Source organism: Somniosus microcephalus, chromosome 16, assembly GCF_052327205.1.
Source record: "Somniosus microcephalus isolate GS21.2 chromosome 16, FLI_Smic_1.0, whole genome shotgun sequence".
NCBI lineage: Eukaryota > Metazoa > Chordata > Chondrichthyes > Squaliformes > Somniosidae > Somniosus > Somniosus microcephalus.
In genome coordinates this window covers 99,173,419-99,185,822 of record NC_141002.1, presented here as the reverse complement: position 1 = coordinate 99,185,822, position 12,404 = coordinate 99,173,419, and positions in this window count along the sequence as shown.

The window sequence follows — 12,404 nt, the reverse complement described above, 5'->3', positions numbered from 1 at the left end:
GCTTTTCCCGCGCTTGTCTTCTTCCCCCGCCGACTCAAAATGGTGATTCCCGTGCTGTTGCCGTCCACGCCTCCCAGCAGTCCTTTATTTTCCCCTGCGCTGCTGTTCTTGTTCTCCGCCGCTCCCGCGGTCCTTGTGGCCATAAACGCTTTTCTGGCTGCTGCGCGTCTCTGCCCCGATTGCAGTCCGGCCCCTGACACCAGCTGCGGTCGTGTTCTCCGCCCTTTTTGTCGTCTTCCCTCCCCTCCGACTTCCCCCCCGTGCCGCTCGATCAGGCTTACCCGCCGCTGTCGTCGAAGGGATGCTCACTGATGTTTGACTTCGTGGCCAGAAACCAACCCAGGTTCCCGATGGCCTCCCGTGCGATGCAGTGCTCAGCAGGATGTTGAGGGCGGATGCCCTTGTTCGACGCCCGTTTCTGAGGATGAAGCTTCCTTTGATGCAAAACTGCCGCTAGGTAAGATCAGACTCGTCGCCACTGTTGAGTCTGTGTTTTCAAATGCAGTTATACTGAATAACAGGACACAGACTACAGAAGTAAGTAAACAGGTCTTTAGTGATTGAGGGTCAGGGCTGAACTGAGATACACTTTGCTCCGCAGGGTTTATATACCGGTGTGGTCACCACCGGTACTACAATGTACAGGAGCCATCAAAAAGTAGTCCATCACCTTAAGGTATCCCCTTAAGGTAGTACAGGTTACATACACTACAGTAGGTCCATGGAATATGCTGCCCCAAAAAGCTGTAGAAGCAACATCATTACATAAATTTAAAACAGAAATAGACAGTTTCCTAGAAGTAAAGGGAATTAAGGGTTATAGGGAACGGGCAGGAATTTGGACATGAGTCTAGGTTCGGATCGGACATGGCCCTGTGGGTAGCGGAGCGGGCCCAGGGGCCGTGTAGCCTGATCCTGCTCCTATTTCGTGTGTCTAATTCTGTTAGATTCAGGAGATAGTTCTGTGATAGTAGATTGGCGGTTAGGATCAGATCAGCCATGATCTTATTGAATGGCGGAGCAGGCTCGAGGGGCCGATTGGCCTACTCCTGCTCCTATTTCTTATGTTCTTATGTTCTTATGTCTTGAGAATTTTTCAACAGGGTTACTGAAGGATCTATTACTGGTGGGGCAGGATCTGGGGAAAATGTCACCTTCTAATGTCATCCAATCTACAGAACTTTTCAGTACAGACTGTAACCTAAATCTTTTCAGAAGGTCACACTTTGGTTGGCTGCAGCAATTGGAAGCTGGGGTCAAGCTTCAATTTTAAGCAATCTGTTCATGTTGCTCTGCTTTGCTACCGGATAGCAGAGGTTGCAGCACGTCACGGAGTGGGTGGAAAGTGTGAAACAGAAACTCATACAACCCACAGGGTCCCTTTGTGGTCACGACACCAGCTACAGTGTTTGATAAGAAAGAACATCTGCCCTCTCGGGCGGATGTAAAAGATCCCACGACCACTATTTCGAAGAAGAGCAAGGGGGGAGTTCTCCCTGGTGTCTTGGGGCCAATATTTATCCCTCAACCAACATCACTACAAAAACAGATTATCTGGTCATGATCACGTGGGAGCTTGCTGTGCGCAACTGGCTACCGCGTTTCCTACATTACAACAGTGACTACACTTCAAAAGTACTTAAGCAAAATACTGCGGATGCTGGAAATCCGAAATAAAAACAGAAAATGCTGGAAATACTCAGCAGGTCAGGCAGCATCTGTAGAGAGAGAAACAGAGTTAACGTTTCAGGTCGATGACCCTTCGTCAGAACTGGAAAAAGTTGGAGGTGTAACAGGTTTGTAAGCAAATGTAGGGGCAGGGAGAGGGGGGAGGGTAGGAAAGAACTAAAGGGAAGGCCTGTGATCGGCTGGAAGGCAGGAGAGATTAAAAGACAAAAGGGATGACCATCTCCTTTTGCCTCGCACCATCATCCCTTTTGTCTCTTAATCTCTCCTGCCTTCCAGCCGATCACAGACCTTCCCTTTTGTTCTTTCCTCCCCTCCCCCCTTTCCCTGCCCCTACCCTTGCTTAAAAACCTGTTCCATCTCCAACTTTTTCCAGTTCTGACGAAGGGTCATCGACCTGAAACGTTAACTCTGTTTCTCTCTCCACAGATGCTGCCTGACCTGCTGAGCGTCTCCAGCATTTTCTGTTCTTACTTCAAAAGTACTTCATTGCCTGTGAAGTGCTTTGGGACGTCCTGAGGCCATGAAAGGCGCTGGAGAAATGCAAGTCCTTTCTTCTATCCCTTTCTCCCTCATGCACTTATCGAGCTTCCCCTTAAATGCATCATACATGGATGGGTGCAGCGCTATCAATGCAAGCTGCAGGGCATCGGACTGCAGGGCCCATTCTTTGTAAAACGCTACACAGTTTACAATTAGTGACTGATAAAAATCATTTTGAATCTGCATTCACAGATGATGAAGAATTGTTACAGGGTTTATTGGTTCCTTTTTTTGATGCACAATCTTGGACTTCTAAGCAATTTATTTTCACGCTCAAAGATCACATTATTGATAAGAGTCTGGTAATTGTAATCCTTTTCAGCAGCATCGCTCTCTCCCTGGGACTCCCTGATTGATTGTATGGCCTTCCTGATTGCATTGTTGGAGACACCAGTGCTTGGTGCTGTTGAGGCATTGCTGACATTTTGCTGGCCTATTTATTTTAGTACAGCGCTGTTGTGTCTCTACTGGGGAACACAGGCTGAATAGTCTTTGAAAGACGTCCTCCAGGGCTTGGTGAAATGATTGTAGCTGTGCTTTCCAAACCGGTAAATATTTCCATAATGTACAAATTAGCGCAGTAGGACACCCACGGCCATTCTGTTCTGTGTAGCTGCTGGAGTTCGACAAGTCACCACAGATGCACAGAATTATATAATGGCCCAGAAATTCAGGTCGGGGGCTTCCCGCGGGTGCAAGACCCCGACCTGCACTTACCTAGCGCGCCGGCCGTTGAGCTGTGGGCCCGCGTGGGATTCCGATCCTGGGCCTCCTCCAACTGCCGGCGCGCAGTGCTTGCGTATCCCAGGGGCGCAGTTAGTTCGAAGCGTCCCCTGGGATCACGTGAGCCACGGAGAGCCAATGGTAGCAGGGAAATGCCCATTCATAAAATTGACAGGAAGAGCTGTCAAACCTATAAATACTATAAGCCCCAAAACATCACTAAAACGTCAAATACATTTTTTTTTAAATCACATTTTTAAAATAACTATAAATTACATAAAATAACTATTTTAAACAATAATTTAAATTTTTGAAAAATTAATTATATTTTCTAACGGGGCTAAAAATAAACTTACCTTTATTTAAAGTAATTAAAAATAAACCTGTGGAAAAAATGTTTTAATTTTAATTAATTCACCACTTACCTTGTTAAAAGCAGGCCTTGCGCCTGCTTTTTACATGTGTAACTCCTGGAGACTTATGTTTTTTTTGCAGGTTTCTCCGGGAGGGTAAGTTCGATGCGCACGCGCTGCCTCTCCGGCATACGCGCTCCACCTCTGAACCCCTTCCTTTAAGGGACCGGAAGTTCCAGTTTCCTGCGCATGTGCAGTGCATGCACGAAACCGGCACCTCCGTTGGGCGTATGGGTGAGTACCCCGTGTGTACTCACCCGTGGAGACCCGAATTTCTGGGCCAGTATTTACAGCACAGAAACAGGCCATTCGGCCTCACTGATCCATGCTAGCCTTTATGCTGCACATGAGCCTCCTCCCACCCAACTTTCACCTAACCATATCTGCATATCCTGCTAATCCTTTCTCCCCTCATGTAGCTTATCCAGCTTCCCCTTAAAGGCATCTATGCTATATGTGTTAAGTTATACAACTGTATTGAACCAATTCTCAGATCCTCTTTTTGAGGCTTTAATCTTTCTTTTTTTGGTGAAGCAAAAGTAAAAAAGAATCACTGGGTAGAAAAGCATCTAATGAGTATGTTAAAAAGAAAGAAAGTCTTGCATTTCTGTAGGAAGGATGTTCTTGCCATGGAGGGAGTGCAGCGAAGATTCACCAGACTGATACCTGGGATGGCAGGAATGACGTATGAGAAGAGATTGGATCGATTGGGCTTATACTCACTAGAGTTTAGAAGAATGAGAGGGGATCTCATTGAAACTTATAAAATTCTAACAGGACTAGACAGACTAGATGCAGGAAGGATGTTCCCAATGGCGGGGGAGTCCAGAACCAGGGGTCACTGTCTAAGGATAAGGGGTAAACCATTTAGGACTGAGATGAGGAGGAATTTCTTTACCCAGAGAGTGGTGAACCTGTGGAATTCTCTACCACAGAAGACAGTTGAGGCCAATTCATTAACTATATTCAAGAAGGAGTTAGATATATTTCTTAAAGCTAAAGGGATCAAGGGATATGGGGAGAAGGCAGGGACAGGGTACTGAGTTTGGATGATCAGCCATGGTCTCATTGAATGGCGGAGCAGGCTCGAGGAGCCTACTCCTGCTCCTATCTTCTATGTTTCTATGCACGTTTCACGACCTCAGGACATCCGAAAACGCTTTACCCAGCCAATGAAGTACTTTTGAAGTGCAGTCACTGTTGTAATGTAGGAAACGCGGCAGCCAATTTGCACACAGCGAGATCCCACAAACAGCAATGTGATAATGGCCAGATAATCCTGTTTTTGTGATGTTGATTGAGGGATAAACATTGGCCAGGACACCGGGGATAACTCTCCCAGCTCTTCTTCGAAATAGTGCCGTGGGATCTTTTACGTTCGCCTGAGACTTTTGAAAGGATAATTATATAGAATATACAGCACAGAAACAGGCCATTCGGCCCAACCAGTCTGTGCTGGTATTTACACTCCGCACGAGTCTCCTCCCATTCCATCTACCTCGTCTCAGCCTTTCAGCATATCTTTCTATTCCCTTTTCTCTCATGTACTCATCTAGTTTCCTTTTGAAAGCATCTAAGCTATTTGCCTCAACCACTTCCTGTGGTAGCGAGTTCCACATTCTAACCATTCCCTGAGTAAAGAAATTGCTCCTTATTTCCCTATTGGATTTATTAGTGACTATCTTGTATTTATAGCCCCTAGTTTTGGATTCTCCCACAAGTGGAAACATTCTCTCCACATCTTCTTCTCTTCTTAGGCAAGCCATCGGAACCGAGGATGACTTGCTTCTGCACTAAGAATGAGTTCTCAGGTGACTGATTAAGTCCAATGCGGGACCTACAGTCTCTGTCACAGGTGGGGCAGACGGTGGTTGAAGGGCCGGGTGGGTGGGGTGCTTGGGTTGACGTGCGCTCCTTCCGCTGTTCGCACTTGGCTTCCGCTTGCTCCCGGCGAAGAGACTCGAGGTGTTCGACGCCTTCCCGGAAGCTTCTCCTCCACTTTGTGCGGTCTTGGGCCAGGGATTCCCAGGTGTTGGTGGGGATGTTGCACTTTTTCAAGAAGGCTTTGAGGGTGTCCTTGAAGCGTTTCCTCTGCCCACCTGGGGCTCTCTTGCCGTGTCGGAGCTCCGAGTAGGGCGCTTGTTTTGGGAGTCTCAAATTGGGCATGCGGACGATGTGACCCGTCCATCGGAGCTGATTGAGCGTGGTCAAAGCTTCGATGCTGGGGATGTTGGCCTGAGCGAGAACACTGACGTTGGTGCGCCTATCCTACCAATGGATTTGCAGGATCTTGCGGAGGCAGCGTTGGTGGTACCTCTCCAGTGCCAAGAGGTGCCTGCTGTACATGGTCCATGTCTCTGAGGCATACAGGAGGGCGGGTATCACGACTGCTCTGTAGACCATGAGCTTGGTGCTGGGTTTGAGGTCCTGGTCTTCAAACACTCTCTTCCTCAGGTGACCGAAGGCTACCCTATCCAACCACATCTACCCTATCCAACCACATCTACCCTATCCAACCACATCTACCCTGTCCAACCCATTCATAATTTTAAAGACCTCTATCAGGTCTCCTCTAAGTCTTCTCTTTCCTAAAGAAAAATGCCCTCACCTGTTCAATGTTTCCCGATAGCTGTAATCCCTCAGCTCTGGTACCATCCTTGTAAACCATTTCTGTACTTTCTCCAGTGCTCTCTGTACTTTTTATAGTATGGAGACCAGAACTGTGCACAGTACTCAAAGTGCGGCCTGACCAGGTTTAACATAACTTCGCTCCTTTTGAATTCTTTACCCCTAGAAATAAATCCCAGTGCTTTGCTAGAATTTTAAATTGATTTGCTGAGCTGCGACGCTGCTTTTAATGATTTGTTCACCTGTATCCCTAGATCCCTTTGCTCTTCTGTCCCATAATGAAAGACTTGCATTTATATAGCGCCTTTCATGACCATCGAAAGTACTTTTGATGTGTAGTCACTGTTTCCTACATTACAACAGTAACTCCGCTTCAGAAGTAGGAAACATGGCAGCCGATTTGCGCACAGCAAGCTCCCACAAACAGCAATGTGAAAATGATCAGATGATCTGTTTTTGTTATGTTGGTCGAGGAATAAATATTGGCCAGGACACCGGGGAGAACTCCCCTACTCTTCTTCGAAATAGTGCCATGGGATCTTTTACATCCACCTGACAGAGCAGATGAGGCCTTGGTTTAACATCTCATCTGAAAGACGGCACCTCCGACAGTGCAGCACTCCCTCAGCACTGCACTGGAGTGTCAGCCTAGCTTTATGCGCATAAGTCCCTGGAGTGGGACTTGAACCCACAACCTTCTAGACTCAGAGGCAGAGTGTGCTAACCACTGAGTCACAGCTGACACTATGCAAGTCTTTCATTCAGTTTTTTACTTTCTAAGATGAAGGTGATGTTTCTATTTTTCCTGCCAAAGCGCATCACCTCACATTTATCTATGTTAAACTTCATTTGCCACTTAACCGCCCAGTTTTCTATGATATTTAACATTAAAAAAAAACACAAAATGTCAAGGAGTGTTTGTCTCCTGTATTATCTTCTTTGCTGGTCAATTTTGAGCAGGAACCCATTATTTTGAATTGACTATTCTTGCCATCATTGAGATATGAAAAAGCTAAGTTGAAATATGAGCTTAAAGCTATGAAATCTGTGCTGTTCATCTTCAATTCCAGTGTGCAGCCTCTAAAACTGTCAGCGGAGATCAATCAACTGAAGGTTAATAAACAGCCAAGAAAGGCATTGCAGGTATTTATTTTTGGGTACAATACACCACTGTAAAATTCTCTACATCAGAATCCAGATTTTGTTGTGTCTGAGAGGCGTGGATTGAAAAAGTGGTTCTGCCAAAGAGTCAGTCTTGTATTTCTATGAGTCACGGAGTGAGCAGATTCAGTATTAGTCTAGAGTGTTCAAGCTTGTGTGGTGTATATAAATAACAAATTACCTTGAACATAAGACATAAGACGTAGGAGCAGGAGTAGGCCATTTGGCCCCTCGAGCCTACTCCGCCATTCAATAAGATCATGGCTGATCTGATCTTGACCTCAACTCCACTTCCCTGTCCGCTCCCCATAACCCTCGACTCCCTTACCATTCATAAATCTGTCTATCTCCACCTTAAATATATTCAATTCAATTCAATTCAATTCAATTCAATTCAAATTGCTTTATTGGCATGACAAGGTACATCTTATGTTGCCAAAGCACCGAAATTTTTTTTATGATTGAACACATAAACGCAGATCTTTCCATACAGTGTATAAACAGATATATCCCTGTGTGTATAAATATACACTCATATAATTTGCATAGAATCTTTTCATAGGTTTAGTGGTTGTCCCTCTGCTTATGGCAAGCTGTATCATAGTTTGCTGCTAAAGTTACGCAATTTCTCTGTTCCCCTAATAGGTATGGGAGTTTTTGGTCTTCATTCAAATTTTTGAATTCAGGGCATATTTTTATGAATTTTGGGTAGAAATTCCCCCTTATGTCCTGATAGTTTCCACAAGCTGTGAGGAAGTGCATCTCTGTCTCCACCACTCCCTGACTGCAGTGAGAGCATATCCTGTCCTCTCTTGGCAGCAAGGTCTGTCTGTGTCTGCTTTTTTCGATGGCGAGGCTATGCTCACTAAGTCTGTACATAGTCAAGGTTTTTCTTAATTTGCTATCTTTTACCGTGGTCAGGTATTCGGCCATGGTGTATTGTCTGTTTAGGGCCAAGTAGCAATCGAGTTTGTTTTGGGTTTTTGTTGTTTCTGTCCAATAGGTCAGATATTTTTCCTTTTGTTTAGTGACAATTGTGTTGGGTCGAATTCTCTGTGCTACGATGTCACTGTCCTGGAGCTGGTTATTGTTAGTAGTGTTAGTAGTTACTTCACTGAGTCCCAGGACTAGTTGACTGAGGGGACTCTTCTTTATGATCCTCTCTTGGCATTTCAGGGCTTCGTAATGATAGCAGTGGGGGGTGCTCATTTTTAGGTGTTTCCAAAATTTGATGGCTCTTTTTTGGATATTAATTAGTAGTGGATATTGGCCTAGTTCTGCCCTGCATGCATTGTTTGCGGTTTTCCTCTGAGTCCGGAGGATACTTTTACAGAATTCTGCATGTAGGATCTCAATTGGGTGTTTGTCCCATTTTGCAAATTCTTGTTGTGTTAGCGGACCCCACGCCTCACTGCCATAAAGTGCAATTGGTTCAATTACTGATTTAAAAATTTTGAGCCAAATGCCAATTGGGATTTCTATTTGGATTGACTTTTTAATGGCATAGAAAGCCCTTTTTGCTTTCTCTTTCGGTTCCTTCACAGCCAGATGAAAATTTCCCGTAGAACTGATTTTTAAACCTAAGTATGTGTAGTTTGTAGTTTGTTCAATTTTAGTTGCTCCTAGTGTGAAATTTGTTCTGTGTCCCTGATGTCTGGATCTTTGCTGGAACACCAGAACTTTGTTTTTTTGGGGGTTTATTGTTAGGGCCCAGGTCTGACAGAACGACTCTAACAGATCCAGGTTCTGCTGTAGACCCTCCTCAGTTGGTGAGAGCAGAACCAGGTCATCTGCATAGAGGAGGAATTTAACCTTGGAGTCATATAGGGCGAGGCCAGGTGCTGTAGATTGTTCCAGTAATTTTGCCAATTCATTTATGTAAATATTAAAGAGTGTCGGTGAGATGGGCGAACCCTGCACCATGCCATGCCCCTGTGTGAAGTATTTTGTTTGTTTGTCTCCAATTTTAACTGCACATTTATTGTTTGTATACATTGATTTAATTACATCATATGTTTTTCCCCCTACACCACTTTCAATAAGTTTCAAGAATAGGCCGTCATGCCAAATAGAATCGAAAGCCTTCTGGAAATCTATAAAGCAGGCAAAAATTTTGCTTTTGTTTTGGTGAACATGTTTGTCAATTAGGGTGTGTAGGGTGAAGATATGATCCGATGTTCTATAATTTGGTAAGAATCCAATTTGGCTTTTACTCAAGACATTGTGCTCCTCAAGGAAGTTTATAAGTCTTTGGTTTATGATACTACAGAATACCTTCCCCAGGTTACTGTTCACACAGATGCCTCGATAGTTATTTGGGTCAACTTTGTCTCCACTTTTGTATATGGGCGTTATGAGTCCTTTGTTCCAGATATCAGGGAAGTAACCGACACTCAGAACCAAGTTGAAGAGTTTTAGGATAGCCAATTTCATTTTATCGTCCGTGTGTTTAATCATCTCGTTTAGGATGCCATCTGCACCGCAAGCTTTTCTTGGTCGCAGGTCCTTGAGTTTTTCAAATAGTTCTTTTTCAGTTATTAGGGAGTCCAACGGGTTTTGGTTATCTTTTATGGCCAGTTCGAGCTTTTCCAGTTTTTTACATATTTGATCTTGCTCTGGGCTTAGTGTGTTTTTCTGGTATAATTTTTCAAAATGGTTTTCCCATGTGTCTCCGTTTTGAATGGGCAATTCGTCGTGTTGCTTTTTGTGTAATGTATTCCAGTTGTCCCAGAAACAATTAGAATCAATAGATTCCTCAATGTAGCTGAGTGTATTCTTAATATACTGTTCTTTCTTGGTTCTGATTGTGTTTTTGTATTGTGTTAGTGCCTGACAATAAGTAAGGCGTAATTCCTCGTTTTCTGGTTGTCTGTGTTTTTGGTTTGATATTTTTCTGAGTTTTTTCCTCATGTTATGGCAGTCTGAATCAAACCATTTTTCGTGGTTTTTTGTTTTGGGTTTATTCTTGCGAACTTTCAAGTTTGACATTGATGCCAAATTATCAAATATATTATTTAGGTTATTCACAGCCCGGTTTATGCCTTCTTTATTGTGAGTGTATGTGTTTTCCAGAAAGGTGTCCAAGAGAGCTTGAGTTGATTGATTGCTAATTGCTTTCTGGTATTTTTCCGTGCTGTTTTTGGCCCATCTGTAGGATTTTTTTAATGTTGTACAGCTTACTGGGCTGTGTTTCTGTGTTGGTTGTTTCTGTCCTTTTAAGATACGCAGTAATTTGGCTGTGGTCTGACAGTGTTGTTTGTGGTTTGACTGTGAATGCTCTGAAAGAGGATGGGTCCAGATCCGTAATCATGTAGTCTACGGTGCTGAAGCCAAGAGGTGAGCAATAGGTGGGTCTTCCTAGGGAGTCTCCCCTGAACCTACCATTGACAATGTACAGACCCAGGCTTCGACAGCGCTGCAGGAGTTGTTTTCCGTTAGCACTTGTCTGTTTGTCGCAGTTATACCTGTGTGAATGAAAAGGAAGATCAAAGTGGTTATTCCCAAATATGTAATTGTTCCCCTGATTACTGGTAAAGTCTGGTTCTTTGCCAGTTCTTGAGTTGAGACCACAACAGATCAATGACCCAGCCTCCACAGCTCTCTGGGGAAGAGAATTCCAAAGATTCACGACCCTCTGAGAGAAGAAATTCCTCCTCATTTCCGTTTTAAAAGGGTGCCTCATTATTCTGAAACTATGCCCCCTAGTTCTAGATTCCCCCACGAGGGGAAACATCCTCTCTGCATCTACCCTGTCAAGCCCCTTCGGAATCTTATATGTTTCAATAAGATCCCCTCTCATTCTTCTAAACTCCAATGAGCATAGGCCCAACCTGAAAACCATAAAGCATTTGCCAAACTTCGGCAAATTAGGAAATGATTAATGATTAATCTGTGAGATATGGGGGAGGAGCCGTGCGCAGGTCCCAGATGAGTGTGAATGAATCTGATGCACAAAAGATGCTTACAGAATGTCATCTTAGATTTCTCAGGGTTACTTAATGTCAAGTCAGGAGTCGATTCTGACAAATTAATAGGGATGGCAGCAATTTTATTCAGAGTGTTTATCTTACTCCCTTTAAATGTTAATCTGATACAATTGAATCAATGCAGCACATTGTTTGTGCCTGACAGAAATGTTAATGTAGCTGATATATTGGCCAGTAATTTGTGGTCAGCGGCAAAGCAAAGGTGCTCGCAGCTGGCTCCCCCGAAGAAAGCTGCCCACAGAGATCTCGTTGATATCTCTCTGACGAGAAGTTTGCCTTTCTCGACGTGCAATTGATTGCAGCGCTCTGGAATGGGTCTTCCCAGCGGAGAGCTACGGTGATGTCAGCAAGCTGTCTAAGCAGCCAATCACATTGAAGAATTCTTGCAGACAGCAAACCAGGAAATGAAAAGCAGTTTTTCAGCTGCACTTTTAAAAAATGTTACAGAGAGCGAAATAAAGATTGGGACTTTCACATGGGGATGAGGTAGAAACTAAAATATCGTGAACAAACTTAATTTTTAAAAAAGTTTTAAAATATTGTAATTTTTATCATAATGGAGAAATTTGACACTCCACAAATATAAAAGTTTTTCAGGGTCAGGACAGTTGTTTTGCAGTCAATACGCCCTTAAAACCCCAGTTATACCTATTCCAACAAGGCTGTAGATTTAATGGGGTATTTAACAGCGATATCACCGCGGCAAAGCCCAAGTTTTCATCCGTTTCACTGGTTACACTGATTGCCAGCTACGGGGAGGGGTCCAACGCGCAGCCTGTGTCGGAGCAGTGAACGACTGACCACAACTTCAGGATTTCCACGTTTGGATGCGCATTCGCTGAATCCTGATGTTGCAGTCAGTTTCAGAGGGGTAATGACGGCGAAAGCTGACAGTTCTCCGTCATTAACCACCGGCAAAATCTTGGCCAATTAACTCATTGACACAGAATGTTACAGCACAGAAACAGGCCGTTCGGCCCATCAAGTCTGTGCCAGTATTTTTCTCCACGTAAGCCACCTAGTCTAGTCCCACGCTCCTGCTTGCTTACCCATACTCTTCAATATTCCTCTTGTTCAAGCAACTATCTAATTCCTCTTTTAAAGAAAAATATGGACCCTGCTTCAACAACAGGAGAGAAATCTGCGTTCTAGCCACTCTGTGTGCAAAAATGTTTCTCACGTCTCCTTAATTCTTACCTTAAATTTGTGTCTTCTTACCAAGCAGTGCAAACAATCTATCACTATTTACCTCATCATAACTGTT